The sequence below is a fragment of the Pristiophorus japonicus genome, unplaced genomic scaffold (assembly GCF_044704955.1).
Source record: "Pristiophorus japonicus isolate sPriJap1 unplaced genomic scaffold, sPriJap1.hap1 HAP1_SCAFFOLD_75, whole genome shotgun sequence".
Lineage (NCBI taxonomy): Eukaryota > Metazoa > Chordata > Chondrichthyes > Pristiophoridae > Pristiophorus > Pristiophorus japonicus.
The window spans coordinates 1327688-1341767 of record NW_027254666.1 but is presented as its reverse complement, the minus strand read 5'-3'; positions in this window follow the sequence as shown (position 1 = coordinate 1341767).

The window sequence follows — 14080 nt, the reverse complement described above, 5'->3', positions numbered from 1 at the left end:
TGGGCGGGGATTTGAAAGACCCTTGTATTGCAGAATCTTCATATAGACGAACATCTCCAAGTCACTGTGTAGGTCTCATGGTGCAACGGTAGTGTGTCTGACTCCAGTTCAAAGGATTGTGTGTTCAAATCACTTCGGGGTCACTGTTCTCTTGGATATTTTTGTTCCAGAATTAATATTTCCTTTGCTTTTTGGCAATAACCAGACCCTTGCTCCAAGCTCTGTCTCACTGTTTCCCCGGTGTCAGGCAGACATACGCATGCACCCCTCATTTATTTCATGTGACAGGACACAAAAGTTCAAAATCAACCTCCAGATGGTCACATGCTGCACTGATTAGTCAGGATGGCCGTGCGGTCTCAGGTGCTGTGTTCAGGTCACTGTCTCCTCTGGAAATGTCGGTTTAGGTCCCACTTCTGACATTTCTTATGTTTAATCATTAAGCGGAACCCATTTGTTTTGTCACCACCAACTCCTTAAAAGTAGGATTCAGCAGTCCACCTGCTCGCTTAACATTTCCGTCTGACATGGTGCTGAAGTTTGTTCATTCTTTTGTAGACCGGCAATCAGATATTTTGCCCTGAGCATGTGAGGAACTTTTATCCCAACATCAGTGTTCTCGCTCAGGCCAACATCCCCAGCATTGAAGCACTGACCACACTCGATCAGCTCCGCTGGGCGGGCCACATTGTGCACATGCCCGACACGAGACTCACTAAGCAAGCGCTCTACACAGAACTCCGACACGGTAAGCGAGCCCCAGGTGAGCAGTGTCATTTATTTCACACTACTGTATATAACTGTACCTTACCATGCTATACATGACTGTAAATAGATATGACCTGTAACCACATGCATACTTTACCACCAGGGGTGCACTTGCAGGAGACACTGCATACCTGTTCCACACAGGTATATAAAGGCATGTCTCAGGCAAGTGTGGCACTCAAGAGCTGTGAAATAAAGGTGCAGGTCCAGAGTGACCTTGACTTCAGCATGTGCCCCGTGTAAGTCTGTACTGCAGGGTGAGGACTTTACAGTGGCGACGACTTACGGAATCACGGAATCCATAGAATAGCTACCAACGGCTCAGATGAGAAATATAATGCCGGAGACAATTGGGAGGACTTTATAGAAAGGCTCCAGCAAAGCTTTGTAACCAAAGACTGGTTGGGCGACAATAAGGCAGACAAGAGAAGAGCCCATCTATTGACCAGCTGTGTCTCGAAAACATACGCCTTACCAAGGACCTGCTGGCACCCGAGAAACCAGCAAGCAAGTCGTTTGAGGAGTTGAGCACACTGGTGAGAGACCACCTGAAGCCAGCGAGCAGCCGACACATGGCCAGACACAGGTTCTACAACTACAGACGCTTTGTGGGCCAGAGCATACCCGACTTCGTGGCGGAACTTCGGACGTTGGCGAGTTTATGTGAGTTCTCCAATGAACTAAGGAGAGAAGTACTGCGAGACTTTTTTATTGAAGGATTAGGCCACGCAGGCATATTCCGAAAGCTTATAGAGACCAAGAACTTGAACCTAAAGGCAGCAGCACTGATCGCACAGACATTCTTGGAAGGAGAAGAAGAAATAAGGTTGATCTACACTGCGGGTGCGACAACTAACGAAACATCGGAACAAGGGGTTCACAGCGTGAAACAAGCCGCTACCCCCACACACAGACAAAGGCAGGAGAGCAGGCCTTCAACAGCAGGCAGTGGCGCCTGAAGCCATCAAGGTCCACATGGACGTCCTTTCACACCTCATCAACCCACAATGCGAGCAATCAACTACAGACTGAGAGAAGCTCAAGAGAGATCAGCCAGACGCAGCTCATCCTTCGGAAACAATGGAAGCGGTCTGTGTTAGAGATGTGGGGGAAGGCACTCAACAAGGGGGTGTCGATTTCAGCATGCTGTTTGCAGAAACTGCAACTATACAGGACATCTGGCTCACGTGCAAAAAAACAGCAGCTCGGCTGGTATACGAATCAGAAGGGTCGGAAAACGGACCAGAAGAAGGTGGGGACAGTGCCCGGGACACCGAGGTAGAGCGGGTCAACACGATCAATGTCCACTGTTCTTACAACAAGACGCCTCCAATAATGATGAGGGTCCTAGTCAACGGGATACCCGTCAACATGGAACTGGACACGGGAGCAAGTCAATCCCTCATGAGCATCCAACAATTTGAACGCTGTGGCCGCACAAAAGCGACAGACCAAAACTCACAAGGGTCGACACCAAACTAAGGACCTATACCAAAGAAATCGTCCCAGTCCTTGGCAGCGCCATGCTCTCTACCACACACAAAGAGGCAGTGAACCGATTTCCGTGTGGAATGTCCCAAGAGATCTCCCAGCATTGTTGGGAAGAAGCTGTCTGGCAAAACTAAAATGGAAATGGGATGATGTGCACAGCATGCCGTCAGAGGAACGGACCTCCTGCTCAACAGTTCCAAATCGTTTTGAACATCTCTTTCAGCCTTCAAAGGGGCGAAAGTTAAAATCTGCGTCACACAGGATGCCAGACCGGTCCATCACAAGGGTAGAGCTGTGCCTTATGTGATGCGGGAAAAGATTGAACACGAACTGGACCGGCTTCTTCGGGAAGGCATTATTTCACCCGTGGAATTTAGCGACTGGGCAATCCCATCCTCCCCGTCATGAAGCCTGATGGATCCGTACGAATCTGTTGGGATTATAAGTCGACCATAAACAGAGTCGCCCGACAGGACAAGTACCCGCTGCCCAGAGCGGAGGATCTATTTGCCACATTGGCTGGAGGAAAACTTTTCTTGAAACTAGATCTCAAATCTGCGTATATGACGCAAGAACTGACAAAAGAGACTAAGCTGCTCACCACCATCAACACACATCGAAGCCTTTTCACGTACAATCGATGCCCATTCGGCATCAGGTCGGCAGCTGCTATATTCCAGCGCAACATGGAGAGTATGCTCAAGTCCATCCCGGGGACGGTTCTATTTCAAGACGACATACTTATCACGGGCAGGGACACCGACTCCCATCTCTGCAATTTGGAGGAAGTACTAAGTCGATTGGTTCGGAAATGCCTAAAAGTTAAGAAATCCAAGTGTCTGTTTCTCGCGCCCGAGGTTGAATTTTTGGGCAGAAGAATTGCCGCTGATGGAATCCGCCCAACAGAATCCAAAACAGAAGCAATTTCCTGGCACCCAGGCCCCGGAGTTCTCAGAACTGTGCGCCTTTCTCGGGCTACTCAATTACTTTGGGAACTTTATGCAGAACTTAACCACGCTGCGGGAGCCTCACCATGTGCTACTCAGGAAGGGGTGCGATTGGTTTTGGGGGGACACCCAGGAACGCGCCTTCAATAAGGAATGCAACCTTCTGTGTTCCAACAGTGTTTTGGTTTTCTTTGATCCAGGTAAAAAGCTAGGTCTCACATGTGATGCGTCAGTGTATGGGGTCGGGTGCGTTTTATAACATGTCAATGATGCGCATAAATTACAAACCATAGCTTATGCCTCCAGTTCACTTTCGCGGGCGGAGCGCGGGTACTGTATGGTTGAGAAGGAGGCGCTCGTGTGCGTGTACGGTGTCAAAAAGATGCACCAATACCTTTTCGGGGCCAGTTTCGCGTGAGAAACTGACCTCAAACCCCTCACATCCCTGCTATCCGAGTGCAAGGCAATAAACGCCAATGCCTCGGCGCGCATTCAGCGGTGGGCACTCATGCTAGCGTCTTACGACTATACAATAAGTCACAGGCCAGGCACAGACAACTGTGCCAACACGCTTAGCAGGCTATCCCTGGCGACCACGGAAGGGTCCGACGAACAGGACTGTGAGATGGTATGGCAATCAATGCCTTTGAATCCACAGGTTCACCTATGACGGCTCACCAAATCAGAGCTTGGACGAGCAGCGACCCCACGTTATCCTTCGTCAAAAGATGTGTTTTAACTGGTGACTGGGCAGAGGCTCGTGATGCCTGCTCCGAGGAGATCAAACCTTTCCATAGGCGCATGCATGAAGTATCACTACAGGCAGACTGCCTGATGTGGGGCAGCCGAGTAGTTATGCCCTTGCGAGGTAGAGAGGCGTTTGTCCGGCACCGTTCAAGCCGGCCTCCAATGGACAGGTGGAGCGAGCAGTGCAAATCGTGAAACAAGGGATGCTAAAAATCCAAGGTCCCACGCTGCAGAGCCGCGACTGCTGCTGACATACAGACCTCGTCCGCATTCGTTGACTGGGGTTCCCCCGCGCAACTATTGATGAAACGAACCTTAAAGACGAGACTGCCTTTAATCCTCCCAGATATGCATGAAATTGTTGAGGCAAAGCGCCGGAAGCTAACTGAGTACCATGACCGAAATTCGAGGGGGAGGTTGAATGAGATAGGGGACAAAGTGTTTGTGCTAAACAATGGCCGGGTTCCCTAATGGTTTGCAGGGACAGTAATAGATAAGGAAGGAACAGGCTTCTGTGGTACAAATGGACAATGGCCAAGCCTGCCGGAAGCATGTAGACCAAGTAAAATGTAGATTCACTGATGACACTGCAGAACCAGAGGCAGACTACAATGTGGAACTCACACCACACCTGGTGGACAGACAGTGGAAACAACCTGAGGAAAGGGCAGTCTCAACAGACAGCCCAGGCGAGATACCAGCAATCACAACGAAAGAAAAACAGGCACCAAGGCAAACAACTGAACCACAACTAAGACGCTCCACGCGACAGCGTAGACCACCTGAGAGACTGAACCTATAAAGAAAATAAGACCTTGGTTGAGGGCTATGTCATGTATCTCACACTACTCTATATAACTGTACCTTACCATGCTATACATCACTGTAACTAGATATGACCTGTAACCACAAGCGTACTTTACCACCAGGGGTGCACTTGCAGGAGACACTGCATATCTGTTCCACACAGGTATATAAAGGCAGGTCTCAGGCAAGTGTGGCACTTGAGAGCTGTGAAATAAAGGTGCAGGTCCAGAGTGACCTTGACTTCAGCATGTGCCTCGTGTAAGTCTGTACTGCAAGGGTCAGGATTTTACAGGCAGAGGAAACGTTTCGGGCACACACTCAAAGCCTCCCTGATAAAATGCAACATCCCCACGGGCACCTGGGAGTCCTTGTTCCTCGGGTTGAGTTGCCTGTGCTGCATGATCCATGCCGGATCGATCATCCTCTGCCACGTGGTATGTCACAGCACGTTTGCACATTCACTGGAGGTACCTCATCGTTGTGCAGCCTTTGCACACGTAGTGCTTGAATCGACATTGATGGGCACGATGATCACCCCCGCAGCACTAACACGGTGCTGATAGATTCACATTCATCCCCGATGGCGCACTCTGAGTCATCACAGGTATTGCAGCCACAGACGTATAGGCCCTGCCATAAGCAGTTAGGCCTGCTAGCGACATCATTTTATGCAGAGTACTTGCCGGTGAGCTTCGATGTTGAGAAGGTATCTGTTTGGTGTTCTCGTCCGTGGCCATGCATGCCTGGGCGATCGCGATGGTTCTGCTCAGGTCTAGCGATTCAGCAGCCAGCAGCTTTCGAAGAATGACCTCGTGGCTGATGCCCAGCACGTAAAAGTCCCACAGCATTTGCCCCAACTCAGCTCCAAAATCGCAAGGTCCCGCGAGGTGTCTCAGGTCGGTGACATAATCCGCCAGGTCCTGGTCCCCGGAGCGATGGTGCGTGTAAAAACGATATCGGGCCATGAGGATACTCTCCTTCGGCTTGAGGTAGTCCCAAACCAGTGTGCACAACTCAAAATATTCCCTCTCCGTTGGTTTTGTCGGTAAGAGCACATACTTGATGAGGCTGTATATTTTAGGCCCACAGATGGTGATGAGAACCACCCTGTGCTTGGCCACGTTAGTGTCTCCTTCCAGCTCGTTGGCCACAAAGTACTGATCGAGCTGCTCGACTCAGGCTTCCCAATCATTACCCTCTACGAATCTCTCTAATATTCGAACAGCAGCCATGGTTGTGTGAAGGTTCGTATTCTGTTTCTCGTCGCCAATTGTTCTGCAAAGAAGAACTCCCTGAGGCTGAGTACTGTGAGCTAAACTTAGTGTGACCTTATTCTTTTTTATTACAACTCCAGAGTGCCTGGCTAGCTCAGTCGGTAGAGTATAAGACTTTTAATCTCCGGGTCGTGGGTTCGACACGCATGTTAGATGAATTATTTTCATTAAACTTTTATGGTGCTTTCACAGGAAAACATCATTAATGAACCCACAATCTTCTTTTGCACAATGAAAGAAATGCGAACTGAGGGAGAGTTGATCATTTAATCATTTATTCTGTGCTCTGTATATGAAAACAAGAACCAGGAGCAGGAGTCGGCCATTTGGCCCTTTGCGCCTGCCTTCTTTTGCACTGAAACAAATTATAACCGTGTTTTTAAATGAGCAGTGCAAGATATTCAGAGGGCACATTTCAATGCTTCACAAAACCATTCCATTCGCGACAGCCACCCAGGATCGATTCCCGGTTTGAGAAGTAACTTTGATATCATTGTTTGTAATTGAATTGGGGTCATTTTATTCAGTTCGATGGATGTCCCAAAGCACTTCAGAGTGGTGTCCAAACAAATGAGTTTGTAATTAAAAACACTGAATGTCAGGATTGAGATTTGAACCCACGCCTCCAGAGGGGACAGTGACCTGAACGCAGCACCTTCGACCGCTCGTCCATTCTAACTGTTGGATATTCCAGTTGCAAGTTATTACACTGGAAAGTTTCAGAACGGGCACTTGTTCAGTGTTGCTGGAAGGCCCAGTGACCGCGATATCCTCTCCCCCGGGGTTTTCCTGAGCCTGTGCTCGGTGTACGGCGAGCTTTGACACGGGTCCAAAGTAGGCTGCTAGCTGGCTTCAGATGGTCTCTTACCAGTGTGATCAATTCTTCAAACGACGTGCTTGCTGGTTTCTCGTGTGCCAGCAGCTCCTTCATTAAAGCGTATGTTTTCGAGCCACAGCTGATAAAGAGATGGGCTCTTCTCTTGTCTGCATTATTGTCGCCTAACCAGTCTTTGGTTACAAAGCTTTGCTGGAGCCTTTCTATAAATTCCTCCCAATTATCTCCCGCATTGTATTTTTCGTCTGAGCCGTTGGTCACCATTCTTTCGATTCTGTAATCCCGTAACTCGTCGCCACTGTAAAGTCCTGACCCTGTAGTACAGACTCACACGAGGCACATACTGAAGTCAAGGTCACTCTGGAGCTGCACCTTTATTACACAGCTCTCGAATGCCACACTTGCCTGAGACCTGTCCTTATATACCTGTCTGGGAAAGGTATCCAGTGTCTCCTGCAAATGCACCCCTGGTGGTAAGGTAAGTTTGTGGTTACAAGTCTTCTCTGGTTACAGTCATGTATTGCATGGTAAGGTACAGTTATGTACAGTAGTGTGAGATACATGACAGTATTGGTATTCATGGTGATTACAGCAATTATTAATCGTCTCACAGACCTCAATTATTTTTATGCGATGAATTGATCGAGGATAGAAACCAGGTTATTGCGCCAGATCTTAACCCCTCGACCACCAGGGAACAGTTACGATACATGTCGATATATTTATATATATTTATATATGAACCTGAAAAATCAAAAGCTACCAACCTAGACCTCGAGCTGCCCACGGTAGTGCGTTTAACTTTGAGTGAGAGAAATTGTTCCACAGTGACACCCATTTCATCTTTTGTTCCCTTTTAAACACTAGAAACTGATTCAGGGGAATAAATAGAGAAACCATAGCACAGGGTTATAGACAAGAGGAAGAGAGAAGGGGAAAGATAATGTCCCCTCCCTGAACTAATGCAGAAACCCCTCTGCTGTGCTCGGGGTGACTACCCACAGCCTGCATACACTAACGTCCCAACAGCTCATTGACTGTCGGAATGGGACCGTGCGGTGCTTCAGAAGACAGGTCGAAAAAGCAAAGTCACTGATTCCATCTCATGTGCTCCTCCGATGAAGAATAGCAACACACTAAAAATGTTTCAATAATGATTACACCTTATCTCCACATTTATCAAGCAGTTGGCTCGTTGGTCTAGGGGTATGATTCTTGCTGGGGGGTTGTTGCTTGAAATTTGCGAGAGGTCCCGCGTTCAAATTCTGGACGAGCCCTCAGTTTACTCAAGAATTTTGAAATTGCATCATGCTTTTGCAAAGAATGACTTGCATTTCTACAACACCTTTCAGGAACTCATGACGCCCTAAAGCGCTTTACAGCCGTTGAGTTTTGTTTGAAGTGTTGTAGTGTGGGGAAAGATGTGCCCAAATCACCCCACACGAAACGCAACTCTTTGCGAAGGAGTTTGGTGCAAAAAATCAGGTGCCTCAGGGACTTGGACTTTCTATGAATGAGTTCTGCTTGTACCTGCGTTCAAGCTTGTAACAGTAACTGGGCTTCCATCTCACGGGAGCAGCGTGCAGCGGTTAGTGAGTCGGTGACCAGGTTGATGTGATCCGCTTTCAATCTTTGAAATTTCACCAAACAAAGATCCGGTGAATCCAACTGTCCCTTTAAGCGACGGATTGAAGGGATCGGTGCTCCAAACAGAGCTGGAACACACGCAGTGCAGGAATAGGGTCCGCAACATTAAATCTCAGAGTTATTAAGCAGACAATAATTAAACATACACTTAACAGTACTTACACCCAAACCTTGGAATGTTAGCCGAAGAACTCAAACACGTTACAGTTCCCAGCTCGGTGTACAAATTGATCAAACATTAATTGGATTCTAAACTATCTGTTCCAAATGCCACATTTTATATCTTTTCCTTACCACTGCTTCGTGACAATTGAAACTTTTAATAGTATTACCTAACACAACTGCCCAACTTCTGATGGAAGGTCATTAACCTGAAACGTTAACTCTGTTTCTTTCCCCACAGATACTGCCTGGCCTGCTCAGTATTTCCAGCATTTACTATTTTTATTCTCCAAACTTATAATCAGAGTATCACTTCCCTTGTCATCTAACTACGCTCCTTCCTGATATGTAGCCTTGTCCTACAAACCAGGCTCCTTTCGGATGATTCAGGCATTCATTGGAATTATAACTTCTTAACGATAACAATTATGTGAAGTATGTAACTATGTAATACTTGCCATCAGAGGGCGTGACTGTTGGAGTCCCAATGGTCACCTGCCCACACGTGCAGGGCCAGTATAAAAGGTTGGCTGCCATGTTGTTCAGGCACTCTGGAGTTGGAATAAAAAAGACTAAGATCACACTAAGTTTAGCTCACAGTACTCAGCCTCCTGGTGTTCTACTTTTCACAACAATTGGCGACGATTAACATAATACAAACCTTCACACAACCATGGCTGCTGTTGGAATATTAGAGAGATTCACAGAGAGTGAAATAAATGAGGGCAGCAGGGGGATCTCTGCCTGACATCGGGGAAACAGGGAGACAGACCTTGGAGCAAAGGGATATGGATGGAGTCGGCAAAACTAGAGGCATCTGATTCAGGAGAGTCGCGGGGCGTGGATCTTCGGGAGTTTAATGACTTTGAAAGGAACATTTTTGTTTTGTGACTTTTTGTTCAGAGAAATGTTTGTGAAAGGAATTTTTTGCAGAAAGGGATGCAGCATTTAACCTTCTGCCTTAACACTTGTTTCTGGGTGTCAGGATTACATTTCGTTTCAATCTTATTCTTCCAGAATTAATATTTCATTTGCTGTTTGACAATAACCAGACCCTTGCTCCAAGGTCTGTCTCACTCTTTCCCCGGTATCAGGCAGAGATCTGCCTGCTGCCCTGATTTATTTCATGTGACAGGACACAAAAGTTCAAAATCAACCTGCAGGTGGCCACACACAACACTGAATAGTAATGATGGCCACGTGGTCTAAGATGAGGTGCGCTGGTCACTATAGATAGTGTTCGAATCCTATTTCAGACATTTTTTTAGATTGAATCATGAGGCAGAATCCATTTGCTTTGTCACCATCAACACCTTCAAAGTGCGATTCAGCAGGCTACCTGCTCGCTTAACATTTCCGTCTGACCTGGTGCTGAAATTTGTTCATTCTTTTGTAGAACGACAATTATTTATTTTGCCCTGAGCATGTGAGTAACTTTTCTCCCGATCTCATTGGGTTGAATTTTGTTAATCTGGTGCTGAAAGTGGAGATGTTTCCGCAGTGTAACGGTTAACACCTTCTAGTTTTTTGAGTTCATGCTCAACTTTCTCCTTCAGTGCATATGGTACGGAACGGTGCTTGTAGTAAACCAATCTAGCGTCCTTCTGTACCCTGACACTCGCCTTGAAGCCTTGGATCGGACTGTCCGTTTCGCAGAACACCTTTGGATACTTCTTGATAACCTCATCCGTTGATGAAAATCTCGCTTCCACAAAGAAAATCTGAGTACAATCCAGCTTCAGTGAGATTAATGAATTTCATCCTTGTAAGGCAGACTTGTCTCTTTTCACTACTATTAGAGGCAAGTTCTGAAATTGTTCTTTATATTTCACCGATCGGTCCAGTGATATGACCAACCACAGGAATTTACTCTCCCGATAGCCTCGCAGCTCTATCTTGGGTTTCTCCAGTTAGAAATCACGCAATTTGTCGCGGTACAGTGACTCCGGTATTACACTCACGGATGCACCCTTGTCAATTTCCATTGGTATCTTGAATCCAGCAACATCGATGTGGATTTTGATTCTTTACGAATCACTGTCCGTTAAAATCGTGATCCTGATGATGTGTAACTCTAACATCTCATCGTCCTGTTGTTGGTCTTCCATACTATGTAGTCTCTTGGGATTTCTACTCATAGCTTTGAACGCTGGACTCATAGCTTTAACAACAGGTTTTTCCCTTCAGTCGGCATGCCTTCGCAAGATGCCCACTCTTTCTGTCGAAGAAACACTCTGCCTTCACGTGTGGACAACTTTGAGCAATGTGTTGTCCCAGGCACCTACAGCATGACTTCGACGCTCTGGTAGAATTTCCAGTTTCTGAGGCTTTGGGCTCCCTTATTATACCTTCAAATGCTCTGATAATGACTCCACGAGACAATGTGTCGTTCTTTAACTGTCGTGACCTGAGTCCTTTAATGATAACCTTTATTGGTGGCATGACTTTTATACGAGGCCAGGCACACCTGTGCAGAAAAGCTACAAGTCTCAACCCCCCGCAGTGCCCTCTGGTGGCACATCTTGTAATAGTACAAGCAGTCACCATGCAGAACACATGACAGGTGTCACTGTGAAACCGTTTCTCTCACTGAAAGTTAGACGCACTACCATGGGCGCCACGATGTCTCGGTCGGTAGCCATTGACATTCAGGTTCATATATAAATATATATAAATATATCGACATGTATCGTAACTGTTCCCTGGTGGTCGAGGGGTTAAGACCCGGTGCACTAACCTGGTTCGACATGCATCGTAACTGTTCCCTGGTGGTCGAGGGGTTAAGACCCGGCGCACTAACCTGCTTTCTATCCTCGATCAATTCATCGCATAAAAATAATTGAGGTCTGTGAGACGATTAATAATTGCTGTAATCACCATGAATGCCAATACTCTCTGTGATAGACCGAGATTACAGACTATCTGGCTTCTCCTGCACTTTGCCGGGCACGTGTTTGGGGTTTAATTTTGTAAACTGGGTGAGTTCGCTGATCGCGGGGAGACGGTAGGAGCCTCTGTGGCCCCACTGTGAGGATGTGGAAGTGAACACGGTGGCTGGGTGATCTGTGACATTTCTGTATAGGGCAGCGGAGGAGAAGGATTGAGAACTTTCAGTGTGGGACAGAAGTTGTTTAAGGTGAGCCAACCCATTCCCGATCAGCACAGAGCGAGCTCACTGGTCAGCTCCTCGCTGTGGGGCCTGTTGTACAATAGGTTTCTGTAGTGTAGTGGTTATCACGTTTGCTTTACACGTGAAACGTCCCTGGTTCAATCGCAGGCAAAAACATTATGTTTAAAGTTGCTGTGAATGAACAATCGGAGGCGAGATCAGTCTTCCTGCAAATGCTGCCTGACCTGCTGAGATTTCCAGCATTTGCTGTTTTTATTTGCTATTTATTTTCCTGGCAAAAGGGCTCCCTTATTCATTAATTGCTCTTTATTTCATCAATAAATAGATAACTTTGAGTGAGAGAAAACGGATCCACCGGGGACCTTTTACGTGTGAGGCCAACGTGATATCCGCTACACTGCAGCCCATCAAAGGGCGAGAAACCACTGAATATAAAGGATGAGCTCACAAATATCACGTGCAGTGCAGTCTGGTCAATGTCAAACCCTCCTTTCTTATTCAGCAGTGGCATGAACGGGAGTCAGACGCCACAAGGTTTAATTAAAGACACAAATACCAGTAACACTTGCAAATCTTTTCATGTAAAATTATTTCACTTTATTTGAAATGCTACTGCGTTGAATCTGAAAATACATACTGTGGGATTTTATCCTCACTACTGATTGTATTTTGTGTGCACGGTAGGAATAATCGGTGCTGATAAATTTGATAAAAGTTGCCCCAGATTCCTGGTGTCATTGGCAATGAACACTTTGAATCACAAAGCTAAAATACAGTGAGTAAAATGGGTTAACATGCATACGAACATAAGAAATAGGAGCAGGAATGGGCCATACGGCCTCTCGATCCTGCTCCTCCATTTAATACGATCATTGCTGATCTGATCATGGACTCAGGTCCACTTCCCTGCCGCTCCCCAAAGCACAGGGCAAGTGATTGAAGTATGGAGTGTCCCAGAGTTAGCATTTGTTTAATTGTGCAAAAGAAAGTGAGGGGTTAATTAATGATGCTTTCCTGTGAAAGCTAGAGAAAAGTTTTCGAACAAACCATCCGGTGACTGTCAGGTGAGCGCTGCTTGTGAAAACTGGTGGGAATGGGCGGGGATTTTAAAGCTTGTATTGCAGAACCTTCATATAGACGAACATCCTTTAACTACTGTGTAGAGCTTGTGGTGCAACGGTAGTGCGTCTGACTCTAGATCAAAGGGTTGCGTATTCAAATCATGTCGGGCTCACTGTTCTTTTAGCAATTGCTGTTTCACAAAAACAGACCCTTGCTGCAATGTCTGTCTCACTGGTTTGTCGTGGTAAGGTTGGGGACAGCATCAAACAAGAAAGAAGCGATGTGTGCAGTGGTGGGACAGCAGTTATCATGGGTGACTTTAATCTACATCGTGATTGGGCTAACCACATGGTAGTAATGTGGTGGAGGAGGATTTAATGGAGTGTATTATGGATGGTTTCCTCAACCCAGAAGAGCGCTGGCCGTCCTTGACTGGGTGATGTGTAATGAGAAGGGACAAATTAGCAATCTTGTTGTGCGAGGCCCCTTGGGGACGAGTAACATAATATGGTAGAATTCTTCATTAAGATGGCGAGTGTCACAGTTAATTCAGAAACTTGGGTCCTGAACTTAAGGAAAGGTAACTTTGACGGTATGAGATGTGAATTGGCTAGAATAGACTGGCCAAGGATACTTAAAGGGTTGACGGTGGATAGGCAATGGCAAACATTTAAAGATCACATGGGTGACTTCAGCAATTACACTTCCCTGTCTGGAGTAAAAATAGAACGGAGAACGTTGCTCAATCGTGGCTAACAAGGGAAATTAAAGATAGTGCTAAAACCAAGGAAGAGGCAGATAAATTGGCCTGAAAAAGGAACAAACCTGAGGACTGGGAGAACTTTAAAATTCAACAGAGGAGGACTAAGGGTTTCATTAGGAGGGGGAAATGGATTATGAGAGGAAGCTTGCTTGGAACATAAAAACTGACTGCAAAAGCTTCTTTAAATATGTGAAGAGAAAAAGATTAGTGAAGACAACTGTAGGTCCCTTGCAGTCGGTTTGAGGTGAATTTATAATGGGGAACAAAGTAATGGCAGACCAATTGAACAAATACTTCAGTTCCGTCTTCACGAAGGAAGGCACGTATAACCTTGCAAAAGTACTAGGGGACCGAGGGTCGAGTGAGAAGGAGGAACTGAAGGATATCCTTATGAGGTGGGAAATTGATGGGATTGAAGGATGATAAATCCCCGGGGCCTGATAGTCT